Consider the following 16292-nt stretch of genomic DNA (forward strand, 5'->3'; position numbering starts at 1 on the left):
ATGCAAAAAGTAAAATATTGAGTCACACTAGTCTTTCCAAGGTCTCAGGCAGAGGTCTTCCTGAATTCCTTTCAAACTGGGGAACTGCCAGGCAGTGAACATGTCTGTTAAAGATCTGGGAGGGGAGTGGGGGGCTGAACCTCTTTCATAAATTGCTCAACTTGTAAAAACTCTTTTGGCACTGCTCAAAGTTCCTCCAAGGTTTTCTTGCCTGAGGAGAAGCCCCAAATTGAATTTACTTCAAATCTCAGTGGCACTATGATTTCAGGGGCAACTATCAACCCCCTCCCCTTTTTAAAGGGGGTATTTTGTGGGGCTGGCAACCTGCATTTAGCATGGCTGTTTAAAAGCAATTTTGAGAGTTCTTTTCCGCTAGTCAGCTTTTACAGTGCTCATGTTTTTTCTCCTTTTTTAAATGGCTGAAAAGATTAGAAAACCCAAAATTCTGTTGCCTGGAAAACACTCCAGATTGAAACAAAAACTCCTCCTTTGACCACAATTTCCACACTTGAACCGCAACATTTTTTCACCTCATCTTCCAAATTTTGCAGAGCTTTGTTCTAGCCTCTTAGCATTGCCAGCATCTGAAAATCACATCCATGTCTTAAAGTCGGCAAGCAGAATAAGGGATTTCCATTTGCAAGAAAATGAAACTTTTTCTTCCTAGGTCCATGAATCTGCTGGGCTACTACTTCAACTTCTGGGGAACTTCTCCAAGATGTCTGCCTGCTGACCCTTCAACTGGACACACATGCTCCAATTATGGCAGAAATTATAGGACCTCTTCGGTAACTCTGATAAAGGGTGAAAAGGGATACAGTTCTGAAAAAGTTAAGAAGGCTCGGCCTCTTCTGCCTTCCCGATAAGCCAAGTATATATCAGGCCTTCTTAGCACTGTGCTCAGGACTGCAGCCTCTTCCCGAAGGAGACGATGGCTGATTGTTTTTCTGCAGGCAGCAAAGTAAATTTTATTTCAGCAACTTTCTGGATGCAGCTCCTAAAATGTGGCTGCGGCTGCTTTTGGTCTCTGTTGCTTGAATAACTTCATTTCCCATCATCATTGTATTGAATATTCATTGATCACCTGGACTCGGTTAGTTGCCTTCATAATGGTTTTGTGGAAAGGCCAGGTGTGATGCTCAGCAGCAATAATGCATTTTCTTCGGGTGCTTGTGCCCAAGGCATTTCAGGAGAGGCGGAGGAGGGGAGCCGGACGGACATTAACATGTCTACTCAATCCGCCCCAGCCACGGAAAAAATGGAGATGGATTGTCTATATGTTCTATATGCCACAGCCTCCTGAAAGTACGAGGAAGAACGGACAAAATCGTCAGGGAATAACTGAAAAGATTCTCTGTGCGGGGGGTGGGGGGGACGGTAATCTAAACAGCCTCCTCACTCAATCAGAAAAAAGGATTGTTTGGAGCAAAGGGATGGAGTGTGACAAATTTATTTGCAAACAGCCTGATAAAAGAAGGCTAGCAGGAAGAAGAGAAAGTGCTGATTGACAAAATCCCAGGAATGAAAACAATGGGCCCAGAGATAACAGAAGAAGGGTGGGAAAGGTTCAGCCAGTAAGGAATGTGGCTTACCCACAGTCTGGTGTTCATTATGGGATGGCGTCAGCATGGACCATGTAAAGCAGTTTTCCCATCTTTTCACTCTACAGCAAGATTTCTCAAACTATAAAATGCTTGCTTTAAGCGGAAAAAAAATCAGAATTGACAGATCGATGCTTAATAAACCTCAGTGGTTTTGCTGGTTATCATTTGTAATAACAGGCTGCATTAATAAGAGATATTTCCAAGGCAAAACGTCTCACTAGTCTTATCTCAGTAATCCTTATAGAAATCTTGGCAGGGAAGTCCAATCTGAATACCAAGATACGGATGGAGGGTTACAGCTAAGATAATAACCATTATTTGTTACATTCATATGTGTTGTTTCTTTCAGGAAGCTCAGGATGGCACATGCAATCTCTCCTTGCCTCTGTCAGATTATCATAACAGCCCTGCAAGAAAGCTTAGGCTAACAGAAAGTGGAACAGCTGGGGATCGCCACCAGTCCACGCTGGTTCTACAGTCAGGACCACTGTCTCCGGCATATGCAGCTCCCAAGCTGCGTAGGGCTTACAGGTTATTGTCCATGTTCTTCTAACATCCCCTTTGTGCTATTCCAAGGACCTGTGTTGTTCTCTGGGCCAGCCTTGAAGACTTCTTTGAGCATTCAGTCAGTGCAAATTGCAACAGCCAACTTTCTGCGCTTTGCACCAGTCTGAAAATGACTGCATGACCTACTAGTCTATTTCTGAGAAAAAATCAAGGCTCTGATTCTTCCCTTTAAAGCTTCGAACAATGTTGGACCTGGGTACCTGAGAAGAATCTTCTCAGGCACAAACTTGTCCAGGTTCTGAGCTCATTCTCTGAGTCTTCAAACCTTCAAATGAGGGAAAGGGGATTCTCTGTCTCATGGATTACCTGGAACTGTTTCTTGAGCCAATGTGGCCATTAGAAACATGTCAACAGTTGCTGGAGAACATGGGTGGGAGGGTCCCAGAAACAAGCATCCTCCTGCGGCAACTTTGGCCACTGTGTAAAGGCAATTCCAGCCTAGCTGGGCCATTACTGTGATCCATCAGGATTCTTCTTATTTTATTATGCCATTTCAGAACCAATTAAGACAGTGCATAGTTAAACAATGGAATTCACCACCACAGAAGGTTGGGGCTTTGAGGCTCAGGCTTATTCATGGAGGAGAAGACTATCACACTTGCTATATGCTACCATGCCCTGAAGACTAGCTGCTGGGGGGAAATGCTAGGAGAGACCCTCGCATTCTTTTTGGCCTTGTGGGCTTCCCATAAACATCTGTTTGGACACTGTTGAAAATAGGATGCTGGACTGGTTAGGCCTTTGCCTGATCTTGGAGGGCTCTGTTCCCTTTCGCTTGCCCAGGCTGCTGCCAGCTCCCAGTTCTTGAGTGCCTGGGCAAGACCCCATCTTGCCACCACTGCCACCTGCTGACACGGATATTGAAAGGCAGAAAGCAACCCCGGGGGCTTTGTCAGTGGGCCTCTCTGTGGTGCAGCTCCTTCCCAGATGTCCAACAGCACCAAGCCTGGATGGTGGCCCTGCCCAGGAACCTCCTAATACACATTCCAAGGATAGTGTTGATGCTGAACTTCTTGCCTGCTTTCCACTATCTTCTGTTGCTGAGGCTGCATATATCTATTGCTCTGAATCCTTCGCTGGGCATCCTGGAACTGAAGCACTGTTTATGCATCAAAGTAGATTGATGGAATCCTTGATCTAGTCAGAGAGCAGCCTGCCTTGCAGAGAATTAACGGGTGGAATTCTTGCTCTCTCCATTGGAGAGTCAGTCCATTGGATCTTCCCATTCAGGATGGTGCTGGCTGGGTTTCTCTCCAGGGCTTCAGACCAAGGGTCTTTTCCAGCCATTCCTAAGGGGAAGGGTCTTTACATGCTTTACTGCTGGGTCATGGACCCGGGATAGGGAAGGTCTGCATTCCAGCCTCCTCATAGCATAGATGCAAGCCCTGAAAACGAGAGGCTGAGCTTTCCTCTCCATTCCTTTCACCCCCATAAGAAAGGCTTCCACCTTCCAGGAAGCATATCTGAGTCTCTGCCCCCATTAATTTTAATAATGTTAAAATTATAAAGCTGGAACAGGTTGTTATTAAAGCAAACCAAAATCGCTGAATGTTTGGCTTTTGTTTTTTCTAAGGAAGCTGGCCTAGTCTTTTCTTTTCAAATAGGCTGTTTATTATTTCTTGCAGACTTCATGTGATATAACTGCAAAGCCTCAAAATGATGCCAGGTTGTTTATTTTATACCTTCCATTGCAAAGCAGAGGAGCTGAGCTGCAACCATTCCTTGCCACTACTTTCTGAAGTGCTGTTTTTATGTTTCAGGGGACTTCATGGCAGGCCTCAGTCCTTCCCTCCTCAACATTTTTTCTTAATTAATATGATTCAAAGACAGTAAAATAGTTACCTGCCCTTCTCCAAGCTCCAGAAGGCTGGCATGTGCAAAATGCTTGGGCAGGCCCTGTGAATTCCACCAGATAACTGCAGAGGGACCTTCCTTAGACACGACCAGGAGACACAGAAAGCTGGGGATGGCACAGGAGGAAGGGCAGCTTGTTAAGGCTGCCACCTATACCCATCCGTCTGGAAGTGGCTAACTCAATGAGACTTATTTATGAGTAGACCTGTATTGAATTGTGCTGCGACTCTTTGCCCGGTGTGCCAACCTTCTGCATGGACCTACTGTAGAGAAGGGTATAGTTGCAATGTTTTCTGAACATACTCCATGTCTCCAAGGGGTTTGCTTAAATATGGACAACGCATCCAAACATTGTCACTGCATCTTTTGTTTGAATTGTACATGCCTAGAAAAACCGCACGATGCAAGTCTTCTGAAGACTTTAGGAAAGAAAGTTGGATTTTAAATAGCTAATTGGCTTGCACAGCATTCTAACACATGTGGATTTCTTTTCGTGTTTTATTGAAGAAGCTGCAACTTCTAGACCACTTTGGAAAACTATTTGAAAAGCAGGATACAAACTACTCAAATGCACAGTCTTTTGAATCTGAGGTCAGGCCGTGGCTCCTTACAGCCTGTTCCTAAAAGGATTTGTCCAGTCATTGTCTTCAAAAGCCTTAGTTTGCCCAAAAATGATGTTATTGGGGTTGTGCATTCTGTTTCTACAGAACACATTTAGTGTTCTGAACATGGAAAAGTTCATGCTAGTTTGAGTGCTTGTTTACAAAGCCCTGATCAACTGCCTGATGTTGTATTGCTTTGCCTCTCTAGGAAAGTCCTTCCTGCTGATAGCCATGATTTTGGAAGCTAATAGCTTGGAAAAGACCCTTTCCTTATTATAAATGATCCATAAATAGCATGATGTTAAAATCAGTAAACAGGCTGCAAACAAGGCCCTCTTCTCACAGCTCCTAGTCTCCTTGCTTTTGCACTGCCTTGGCTTTTTCCCCTGCTTAGCCACCATCTCCCCTTCATGGAACATGAGATGATTAAATGGTGTCTATTTCTATTTGTGGCATCCAATAAATCTCATTTTTCAAGCATGGGAAGCCAGGCAAACCAGCTGGCATGGCAATAAATGGTTCTTCTCCCCCAAAACAAAGGTATCGTTGCTCAGAGGTTTCCTAAGTACAATTTTTCTTTGTATTGCATGTATTTTTCCCGAACCAAAGAAACTCAAAGCATGTCTAGGGACCAGCTGGGTTTTCAGGAGATTTGGAGCTGGGAATAACAGTTGCTTTGTGTGGTCCATAGTGCAACTTACTCCCGGTCTTGATTAGGGTTACTTAGGATGAAAATTAATACCTTGATATGACGTGCAGCATTTTCCTTACCTGTGATGTCCCTTTCTAATATTTTGCAACGTCATGTGAGGCTTTGATTTTAAGTGATGTTCTACCATGGTTGTTGTCAATATTATTTCAATTATTATATTGTGAGGTTTTAAAAGAGAGAGGTGTCATACACAGTACAAATAAATATCTCATCATGGCCATTATCTCAGCCTCCATTACTTTATTTTTTTATTTTCATCAGAATCTTTTTCTTTGAATACACTCTCCTTTTAATCTAATTTTGTGTGTTTGCCATTTGTCAATCAATAACTCTCACTGATTATTTCTGATCCTTTTCAACCATGTCTTTTTACATAAGGATATGTTTCCATTTTTGCATATCACATCACAAATATATTTAAATATAATATACGTTCAGAGAGAGAGAGAGAGAGAGAGAGAGAGAGAGAGAGAGAGAGAGAGAGAATAAAAGGGCTGCCTGTGGATAGATTATCATTCTTTCTAATACTGTTCTTGGCAAACTGTGTATTAATTTAAAAGTAAAACTGGGCCACCCTCCCCCACAAAAAAGTTAGTATTTTTTGAATACTTAGGGGAATCTCTAGATATGCATAAATCTACATGGTTGTCAATTAGAAGAACAAAACCCAATGATTCCAAGTTAACCCTTTGTGCTTTTGGAAGCCATGAACTGTAGGAAAGACGAACAAAAACTTTAGAGCAATGCAGCACATGTGTCTGAAGAGGTGACTTCCAGGTTCACAGAGTGAACGTGAGGACAGGAATTCCTGGTTTTTGTGGCTATCCATGTCATTTGGGGGCAGGGGCTACAAATGTTTGCAGTGACACAGTCACAGCTGTGCTAAAATCCTGGATTAATGAGCATCCTGGGGAAGAAAAAAAGGGAGGGGGTAAAGAAACTGGGACTTGAGCAAACTGTATGAATCTAAAATTAAATTTGATTCAGGCCAGGATATTTGTATATGGAATGCTGGAAGATGTCCAGGGAAGGAAGGAAGGAGAAGGAAATATAGGGGAGGGAAGGATTGTGCAATTCCCAAACAACATAAAGTCCCCTTGAGGTAAGCATTAGGGATAATGGGAAATGCATGCAAACAAGTTGAAGTATTATCCCTGAGCTGCATATTGTTATTTTCTTTTTGGATATTGTTATGTGTTTCATTTGACTGTTCTTTTTTTATTGTTATGTTGTGTTTTTTATTCTATCGTAATCTGCTTAGAGGGCCTTTTGGGCTAATAATGCAGAATAGAAGTCTAATAAATAAATAAATGACTATAATCCCTTCTGTATTACGTCCTCCAAAAGACCAATGACAGAAACAGAGGCAAAGCTGTTTCTGCCTTCTTAAAGCCATAATTTATTCATTTATTATTTTTTAAAATGTATATTCCGTGTCAATAGTCCCAGAAAACTACTAGTACTCCCTTAACTTTCTGACTACCAATGACTTTGGGTGAGTCACCAACTCTCATCCTCACCTACCTCACAGGGTTATTGGAAGGAAAAAAGGGAGAGGAGTAAGATTATGTAAGCTATCTTGGATGTCTTGCAGGAAAAAGATGAGAAATAATAAAAATAAATATATAGATAAGCCATTTGAAAGGTGTTTCAACTTCTTAGATAGGATACAGGATCAATCCAGTAGAAGGAGAATAGCTTTCTGGGAAACACGCAAAGGCCAGATTTGCATCACGGGCAGGATGTTCGGGCATGGAATGCTACACCCTGGTGTATATTCTGTGAGGATGTACAGATTTACTGAAAAAAGGGAGTTGGTTTAACCCACAGCTCACACTGACATTGACCCTGCTTCCCCTGCATCTCCTTCCACATAGCAAGCAAACATAAAAGTGTTTATCTGCAGCCCGGTGTCGATTTCCTAGTAGTAATAAATTAATTATTGTAACTACAGGTCACAACGAACCTCAAGATCCACACCCCCACACAAAATACAACCAAGCTATAAATAACAAGTAGCTACAACGCCAATTTAGAGAGCGGGTCCTGAGTGGCTACAAGATGGGAAAGGAAGTGATGGAGTCCTTGTTGCCCCCAAAGATTTCTTGGCTTGTGCTGGCCAAGGCAGGGGCAGCTGGGGGGAAGCTTTCCCCCATCGTTTTTCTGACTGAATCCTTCAAAAGGTATCCCAGCTTGAAGAGGGGGAAGGATCAGGAACACTACTTCTGGCCTGGCTAATGTAGCCGAGGGTCCTGGAGCTTCTTGGAGGACCGCAAGGTCTTAGGATCCAGAAGTGCCTCCTTGCCCTGTCCCTGGAATGGCCAGATTCTGGCCAGGCTGACAGAACTTTGTGCAGATGATATTTGTGACTCAAATGGAGATACCTGCGAGATATGTGAAAGGTTTGTGCTTTGTCACACTAAAGTAGCTCCGTTCCTTAAGCCGAATCTCATCCCTGCAAACTCCCCCCCCCCAATTATAATGTGCATACATGGGAATCAATTCCTCTTTTTTCTTTTGCAGAATTGAATCAGGAGGAAAAAAAACCCCAGAGCCTTTGAAATAAGACTTAATACTCAGCACATGCTCCAGCAAATGAATAAACAGTGTTCACCTCCAGAAGAGGAGGTGGGTGGGATGAACGTTTCTTGAGCAGGGATTAGATCATTTGAAATAGACACAACATTGCCTCTTAACTTCTGAGGGTGAAAGCTGGTTTTGTACTTGGTGGGGCAGTGTTTTGACACAAATATTTAAGCTGCAGCCTGCCCTTCGCCACCATCTCTCCCCGGCCTCTTTCAGGGTTTTATTTCAGACCCAAAAACTGTGTGGGGAGATGGGGAGAGGAGGGTGTTGAAACAGATTAGCTGCTTGGAATGTCTTAAAGTAGCAAGAGACATCAGACACAAATCACACCAAGCGATGGCTGTCAGATCAGACAAAAACAAATCTCAGGGTGCCCCTTTGGATTGGGCAATGAACTTGCACCTTGGAACCTTTGGTTCAAATTCCAACCTAGTCTCACAGACAAAGGAGAAGAACTGGCTGAAACATCACCTCCAGTTTTTTATTTCATAAATCTGGATTCCTCTTCACTACACGTATGCCGAGTGCAGAAATCACAGGAGAAGCCCCAGCTGTGTGATTTACAGTTTTTAAAAGATGTAGGTTGTTGGCACAGCTATGCTACTCCAAAACCCATCCCTCCTCCCAAAGTTAACTCCATTCCCATGAAGGGATCTTTGTCAGTCGACCATCTCCCTTAGTCCTGAAATCTCAGCCATTCTTGCAACAGGGAAGGCCATCTAAAGTTATAAGGCTTGCTTTATGCTCCTGCTCTCTTGGAGAGAAACTCCTCCTTTGCAACCATTTTGCTTGTAGCGATGTTAATCAATTGCATCTGAATTGGTGAGGAGGCTTGTGGCATCATAAAGATGAATGAATTTATTCTGGCACAAGTTTTTATTCTAGCACTAAGTTCATCAGATGCATAGATGGCAAATTTCAGGTCCAGAGGCAGTTCTAGGTGCTGAAAAGTTCCAGGGCCTGGGCCCACATTACACATGTGTACATGTATGGGTGCACTGCCCAAAAATGCAAATTTACATGTATGTTAACTTTTCTCTCTTTGTGAGTCTTTAAAAGATCCTGTCTCCTAAGGACACTCCTTTCTCTGGGAGGGCTTTTTGGCCAGCAGGGAGGGGGAGATGTGATTTCAGAGAAGGACTTTGGGCGGAAAGATTCACAGGTGGGAAGCGCAGGTAGGCAAAAAGCCAGTTCGTCCAATGGGATCGGGCGCATTGGTCCTTTATTTACGGAAGTGCTGTTGGATAGCAGGGAGGAGCAACTCCAGGTGGAATATCCGGGGTTGTGGCCCTACCAGGTTGCACCCTAGCATTGCCTCTGTTCAGGTTTTTATACAGAGGGAAACGTGGTGGATGTCGGGGTTGGAGGAGAATGGCAAACGATGCACTCAGAAGGCAATTAAAAGAAGCAAGTGGCCATCACATCTTTAACAGTGGTCACCGTTGCTGCAAACACCCTTGCACTGGGGGAGTCGCTCAATACATGTAGTGTGATAAATAAGCCACTATTGTGGTTCCGGACGCGGAGGATGGAATTGAACCTGTTGATGCATTCTAACTCAGCAGTCTCTCTGCTAAAGCAGCACATTCTGTAAACACGGGTGCTCACCTTTCTCACTCAGAGGCTAGGAAAATAACCTCTCACTTTCTCGGCATACCTCTGCATTCCTTCTACCCAGCAACAGCGCTCATCCCCGACCCTATCAAAACTGAAAAGAGATTAGCTATGGTTTGAATTTCTCTCTTGGATGGAGAAGACCCTGCGAATGGCTGCTTCTTAAGCACTGCCCATTTGCAGTCTCATTCAGGGAAGGGGGCTTCTTTTATTAATTCAATAAATGATAGATAAATAAATAAATAGTATCCATCTGGTGGCAGAAGGCCCAGTAATCATGGTTTCCACCAGCTTTTGCCTGGATTCCATAAATAGCTCCAAGTCTGGACTTGCTTTTCGGGCAGCGGCGAGAGGAGTGTATTCCTTTTTGAAATGGAGAACTGCAGAGACGATGCACTTCCCTCAAAAAATGAAAGCAGAAGGAAGACTGCAGCTGTCTGCTTTGTGCGCTTGGAGGAGCTCCCCTCCTGCGGTTCATTTCTGATCACTTTCAGCTCTTGAATGAGCAGAATAGCAAATACCATCCAAACACATTCACCTGGAATATTTTGCATCTGGCAATTCAACCGGATATTCAGAGGCTGCCTGGGACTGAGATGGTTGCGTGCTATCTCTGAACTCTGCCTCCTCTGAATGAGGCATAGTTCTGGACTCTACCACTGGTATGGACTGTACCACCTCACCAGCTAAATACTCCACTACACATATTCCTGCTGTCACATAGCCCAGCCGATCTGTAAGCACCCATCTTGAGTAAAATCATAGAATAATGGAGTTGGAGGAGGCCAAGAAGGCCATCAGGTCAAACACCTGCCGAGTTCAGGACCCCGGACTAAAGCAACCCTAGGAAATGATTGTACAGTTGCACCTGGAATGCCTCCAGGGTGGGGCAGCCCACAACCTCCCTTTAAACTGTTAAGCTGAGCTAGGCACAGGTGGACTATGTCCGGATTCCTTCTAAGATTCCCAAAGAAACAAAAGAATGTGAAAGAGAAGGCAGAGGATCTGAATTCAGAGAAAGGGAAAGGAAAAGAAATGGAAAGGCAAGAAAAGAAGTAGAAATAGCCTCTGTGAGAGGATGGGGAAGTACGGGAAGAGGGCAATATATGATCATTGTAAAGTTATGAGGATTGAAGGGAAAGATTGTTTATGCTTTATTCTACAGCCTCTCTCTTATGCAGCCTGCCCAACTGCATGTTTACCCCAGTGCGCAAAGCTGAACAGTAGCACAGAAGTCACAAACCGCCATGTTAAGTCTGCACTTTCCTTCGCCTCTTTGCCAACCGATCAGATCTGTGGACACTCAGAAGTAAGTCCCACATTGATTCAGCGGTACGAGAAATGGCCAGTGCTTATTTCTGAACACCCTTCTGAGTGGATCAGGCTACATCACCGCGGAGGAAAGCTTGCTTTTTAAGCTTTTGTATGCCGTCCACTTATCACTGAATTATACCTTCTCTGTCCCAAAAACATCTCAGAATATGTACATTCAGACCATGCCTGCTGACCTGCAGAAGGGATGCCTATCTGTCCCTCACCTGTTTCTGCAAATGAGCTTACCTAGGATCCTCTGGACCTCAGCAGGGTCCACCCCCTGACTCTAGGCCCTGCCCCCAAGGCCTTAGAGGTTGCCTCCTGGTCTTCCAGGCACCACCCCTGAGCCCCAAAGCTCCGCCCCATGAGTCTCACGGTCTGGTCCGATGGGGCTCTGGAACACTTCACCCCAGTCCCAAGTATTGTTCGAATTATATTTGGCTTGGATCTTAGATCTCCCAAATCCCTCCTCCTTAGAGCACATGTGCTTTTCTGATGAGTTTATCCCTCGCCTCCTGCCTGCAGCATTCTGCCAGACAGGGCATGCATGCTAAATTTACAGTTTATTTGCACAGTGTTTCATCTTGTTTTGCGTCGCTCGCACAGTGACGAAAGGGCTAGAAGGGAACAAGATTTATATCTGCCTCCCTCTCCTACCTTGTATAAATAGAAGGGGAGATATAAAATATTTTCTCTGACAGGAAGTGTGAAAGCTGTAGTGTGTTGTTTAAACATGCATTTGAGAGATTTGATTTGTCATGTTAATATGTGCTGCTCCTGGCTGGGTTGTCAGAGGATCACTCCTTAACAAAAACAAAACAAAAACATTAAAAGAGGCTGGCTAATGTTCACTGTTATTATAAGCGGGTTATATGACTAGATGGAATTGGGATGGGGTCTCACATTTGTCAAAGCAGAAAGGAGGTTGTGGCTTTTAATGTGGGGTGAGCTTAGGGCTACGCGTGGCCCCAGAGGTCCTTGCATGGTCACACTTTCTCCCTCTTTCCCCCCTTCAATAGTTGCTTGATGGTTTCCCAGCTCGTGCTCCGTTTTCATTCTCAAAGGCTAGAACGCCTCTCCTGAGATGCAGTGGCTGCTCCTAAGAGCATTGACTAAAATATGCTGGAATTTGGTCTTCCTCTTTTCACGTTGGCTCTACCACTTTGGCCTTTGGCCTCCTCCACCACTAGAATATCGTCTCTGAGAACATCTCTAAAATTGATTTGAACCATTAGGCTAAAATAGGTCCCCTACCCACCCTTGCTTTAATTAATACTTCAATTAGATTAATGGAGGTGGAAAAGAATTCTCATTGAAGCAAAGGCTCCTTTTAAAATGGTCCTAGTTGTAGCACATCTCTGTAGGAATCATCCAGAAAACAAAATATGCTTGTTTCTCCATTCTGCAAATGGCACGCATTTGCATTTTAAATTAATCCAGCAAATCAGATTTGATTTATCAGCTAAGATCTCTTTGAATCAAGTGACACTTCTAGGTGAAAGTCTAGTCCAGATGGATGCAGGTACTTTCCCATAACTTCTCTAGACCTACCATAGGAACGGTTGGCCATCACTTTGTGGTGAAGCACACAGCTGCAGACTCAGTGATTGGTCAAGAACTGCTCCAATCACTGCTCCAGGAATTACCCAAGTGCAGGTGGCATCTTCTTTGAAAAAGAATTTTCCAGCACTGGACCACTCAGGCTGTAAGGTGGCTGACCTGACCCGTGGCGATTCTGGAGTTGCTTTTGGGCCCAGACTCCTGTCTTGTTTCCAGTACTGCCTTCCAACTGGACCTCTGATCCTACTTCTGCAGCCCAACCCTAACACCTGCCTAGTTTAAAATATAAGGAGCGCCTTGGTGGATCAGACCATGCCTTCTCCTGGCCCAGAATCTTGTTTCCAGCAGAGGTATCTGGAAGCTCACATGCTGCATTTTGTCTCCAGAATATTTAACCTCTAAACATGGAGCTTGCTCTTGGCCCCAGTGGATAACCTCTGTTGACTGACCTGACTTTCGGCCATTTCCTAGTGCAAACACATTCCTGCCCCAGGACCTGGGAATGGGATGTTAGGGCATCCTTGATGGTGTTCTGGCTTCAGAGGGCTCAGTGCTACCATAAGGCAGGGTCCATCTAGTCCAGCATTTTGTTCACATGGTGGCCAACCACAGCCCCGATAGGAACCCGCAAATGGTACCTAAGTTCAAAGGAAAGGCATCCTCCACTCTTGTTCTCCAGCAACTGGTATGCAACTGTATGTTGACCTACACCTAAGTTCCCACAGCAACCTAGCCATGTGGAAGCCAGGTGTAGCTCAACATACAATTGCATACCAGTTTCTGGGGAACTAGAGTGCATCCTGTCACATGAGTTTGGATAGCAACGTGTCCCAGGCTGTGCATAACTGACACAAAAACAGAAAATCTATTATTGGTCATCTAAAATTCCCATTTACTGTTTTGCCTTGTAACCTTTTATAGCAGTAGCTCCTTTCTCCCTTATGATAGCCGGGGGAGGCAGGGATGGTGCACCTTGGAAGAGATCAGACTGAATCTTTAATTTAATCAGTTGTGCGTAAGTGTTAAACTAGCAGGCTGTGATGAGCCTTTCATTTGTTTCTCACACACACATACACACACAAAAGCACGCAATCAATGAGCAACAACTGAGGAGAGCACTGTATCCATTTTGAAAAGCAGTATTGAGTGTTTTTTCCTTCTTTCATAACTCTCAGGACATTTGGTGTGTCCTGCCCAGTCCCTGCAGTCAACCACCCCTTTCCATATGTCCCCTCTGTCCGTGGCAGAGCCAATTTCAGGAGAATGTATGGCTTTATCAAAGGAGCAACTACAATGCCTGTTCTGCAAAGGAACTGTACCTTTTGTGTGTGTAAAAGGGAGACAGGCTTTGCTCTCACAACTTCTCTAGCCTTGTCCATACATGGTGTGGTTCAACTCATGGAAAAGAAAAATAGAGATAATCTAAATATATTATTGGGTGGTATAAAATGAATTCAATCAATCAATACATAAATGGTAAATAAATGCATATGGAAGTGGAGCAGCTCAAATTATTATTGCCTTCTTGGCACACACTTCACCTTTAGGTCCTTTAATTAGTCTGTTGAACTTGTAGAAGTCATGAATTTTATTGCATTTGCACAGGAATGGAAAACCTCAAATAGCCTTCTAATGGAGTCCAGCGGGGATGCCCATAGTTCTCCAAGCTCAGAAGATTGTGGGCATCCTATGCAATCTTTGCCTTCATGTTCTTACTGCCATTCAAGTCATCTATGACAAACTAGCCTCCTTCCCTTCAGATGGGAAGGGAAGGAGGCTGGACTACAGCCATGATCTGTCTAGTCATGGAGGACCCAGCCTCCTCCCCAACCTTCTCCAAGGATGTCCCCTTTAACCACTCTTTAATCACTCTTATGACTTCGAGGACACAGTTGGTGTGGTTCATTCCATGGTGGGTGCAAGGGGGGGGGGGGAATGGGGTTCCAAATGCAGATTCCCAGTCCCAAGAATCCTGCAATTTCCTGGATGTTGTTTAGGGGACCATAGGACTGCTGTATTAATTAATGGTTGGATAGAGTCGTTATATGTTAAAAGGTTTAAAGTAAAATACTTAAGCTGATACAGAAGCAGAATGGAACAGAATTATGGATACAAAGTAGACCTGAGCACAGATGTCCACCCTTTTTGTGGGTGGAGAAATTGGAGAGACAATTTCACTTAATCCCTCCAGGAGGAGGGGAAACGCTCAACAGTTCTCAAGTACAGAGCTGATCTTAGCAGAGATTGTTCACTGTAGCACAGATGCTTCTTTTTGTAAGGTTTTCTGAGTGGGGGCCACAGCATAAATTATCTTGGCAGCTTGGCTTCCATCCCTCAAGATGCAGATGTGAGGAGGGTGTTTCAAGATCTGGGAGGAGCTGAAGTGAGTGCTGAAACCAGATTTGTCCTCCAGTTTGCTGAAAACTTGCTTCCCTCATGACAATAACTCCCATTGTTCTGCCTCATTTTCAGGGTGTTCTATCATTTATTTTTAAGCTTGCTTAAGCACCGTGAAGCGTCTGAGGGCGTCATGCATGTTTTTTCGTCCTGTTCAGTTTCTCCCCATTGCTTTGCAGCTTCCCAGGTTGCCTGAATTTCCTAGGGAGCCCTTTAAGAGGAAGTTCTTCATATCTTCCCTGGGGCTTTATCTGAAGTGTGAGAAGCCATGGAGGTTGCAGGCTTCTTGACAGATAATCGGGCCATGAAAATCATGACACTGGGACTCCCTGAACAACCTCGCATGAAAGGAAAGCAGAAGCACCCCAAACCCAAGTTAGGAGAATTTGTCACATTTCTCTGCAAAAGCTTTTTTCCTCTACCAGATTGGATTAGGATGGTCAACAATGTGGGGGAAATTTTCAGCACAGCAGTAATAAAAACAGAGGAAAGTAACATGAGCCAGAAATAGACACGATTTATTCATCCCTAAACTACAGATCTCTGTCTGTTCTAACATTTAGGTGGTACAGAATCCTGGTAGAGTTGGACATGGACTGGGTTGCTTGTCACACATGGGTTTAAAAAAAATAACCCTGAACAGCTGTATTCTTGGATCTCCTAGAAACTTTAAAAAAAGGCTCAGTGCAGAGATAGACAGCCTGCTATATAGTCATAATGCTATATTACACAGTGACACTTTTTATCACCATGTTTTGATATGTCCTAGTATGGATGGCATGTTACACAGTGCAATTAAATAAACATAATTGATAGCAGGTGGATCATGATGAATCCAGTGATGGCTTCCCCCTTCCAGGTGAAACAATGCACCAAATCTTTAGATTCAAGGGAAAGGGAGCCTGTATTAATTATGAATTTGGAATTGTTGTGGAGTCACCAGCTGAAGGGGCTAATTTTGAGAAAAATACAGTAATTGCTCTGAGGGTTTGTTCTGAAATATGGATTCCATTACATCCAGTCCAACTGTGGTGCTTGAAATGGAGATTGTTCCTTAAAGTAAAGCACATGTTTCTTTTACAACTACATGTGAGGTGTTTTTAAGGTTTCTACCATATTGGATAGTTGTAAGCTGCCCTGAGAACCCCTGGGTTACGGGGCAGCATAGAAGCAGAATGAAATCATAAATAAATAAATATTGGGCTAATTCAAAGAGAGAGCTAGTTCAACATCAGAAGAAGAAAGCACTGAAAAAAATAGCTTCTAACTTAAGGATGGGATGACGTGAAAGTGGGAAAGGGTTACTGTCATTTGTTTCTTGATGTGTATTTAGTGCGATTATTTAAAATCTGCCTTTTTGGTGTACAAAAGCTGCCAGTGCACAACAAGGCACCAATAAAACGACAGTGAACTACAGGAAAACAAAGCTGTTGTGCTCCTTCCCTGATCGAGAGGAGAGTCTATCATCAGCATCTGGCATTA

The sequence above is a fragment of the Varanus komodoensis genome, unplaced genomic scaffold (assembly GCF_004798865.1).
Source record: "Varanus komodoensis strain SLA01 unplaced genomic scaffold, ASM479886v1 scaffold35, whole genome shotgun sequence".
NCBI classification, from domain to species: Eukaryota; Metazoa; Chordata; class Lepidosauria; order Squamata; family Varanidae; genus Varanus; species Varanus komodoensis.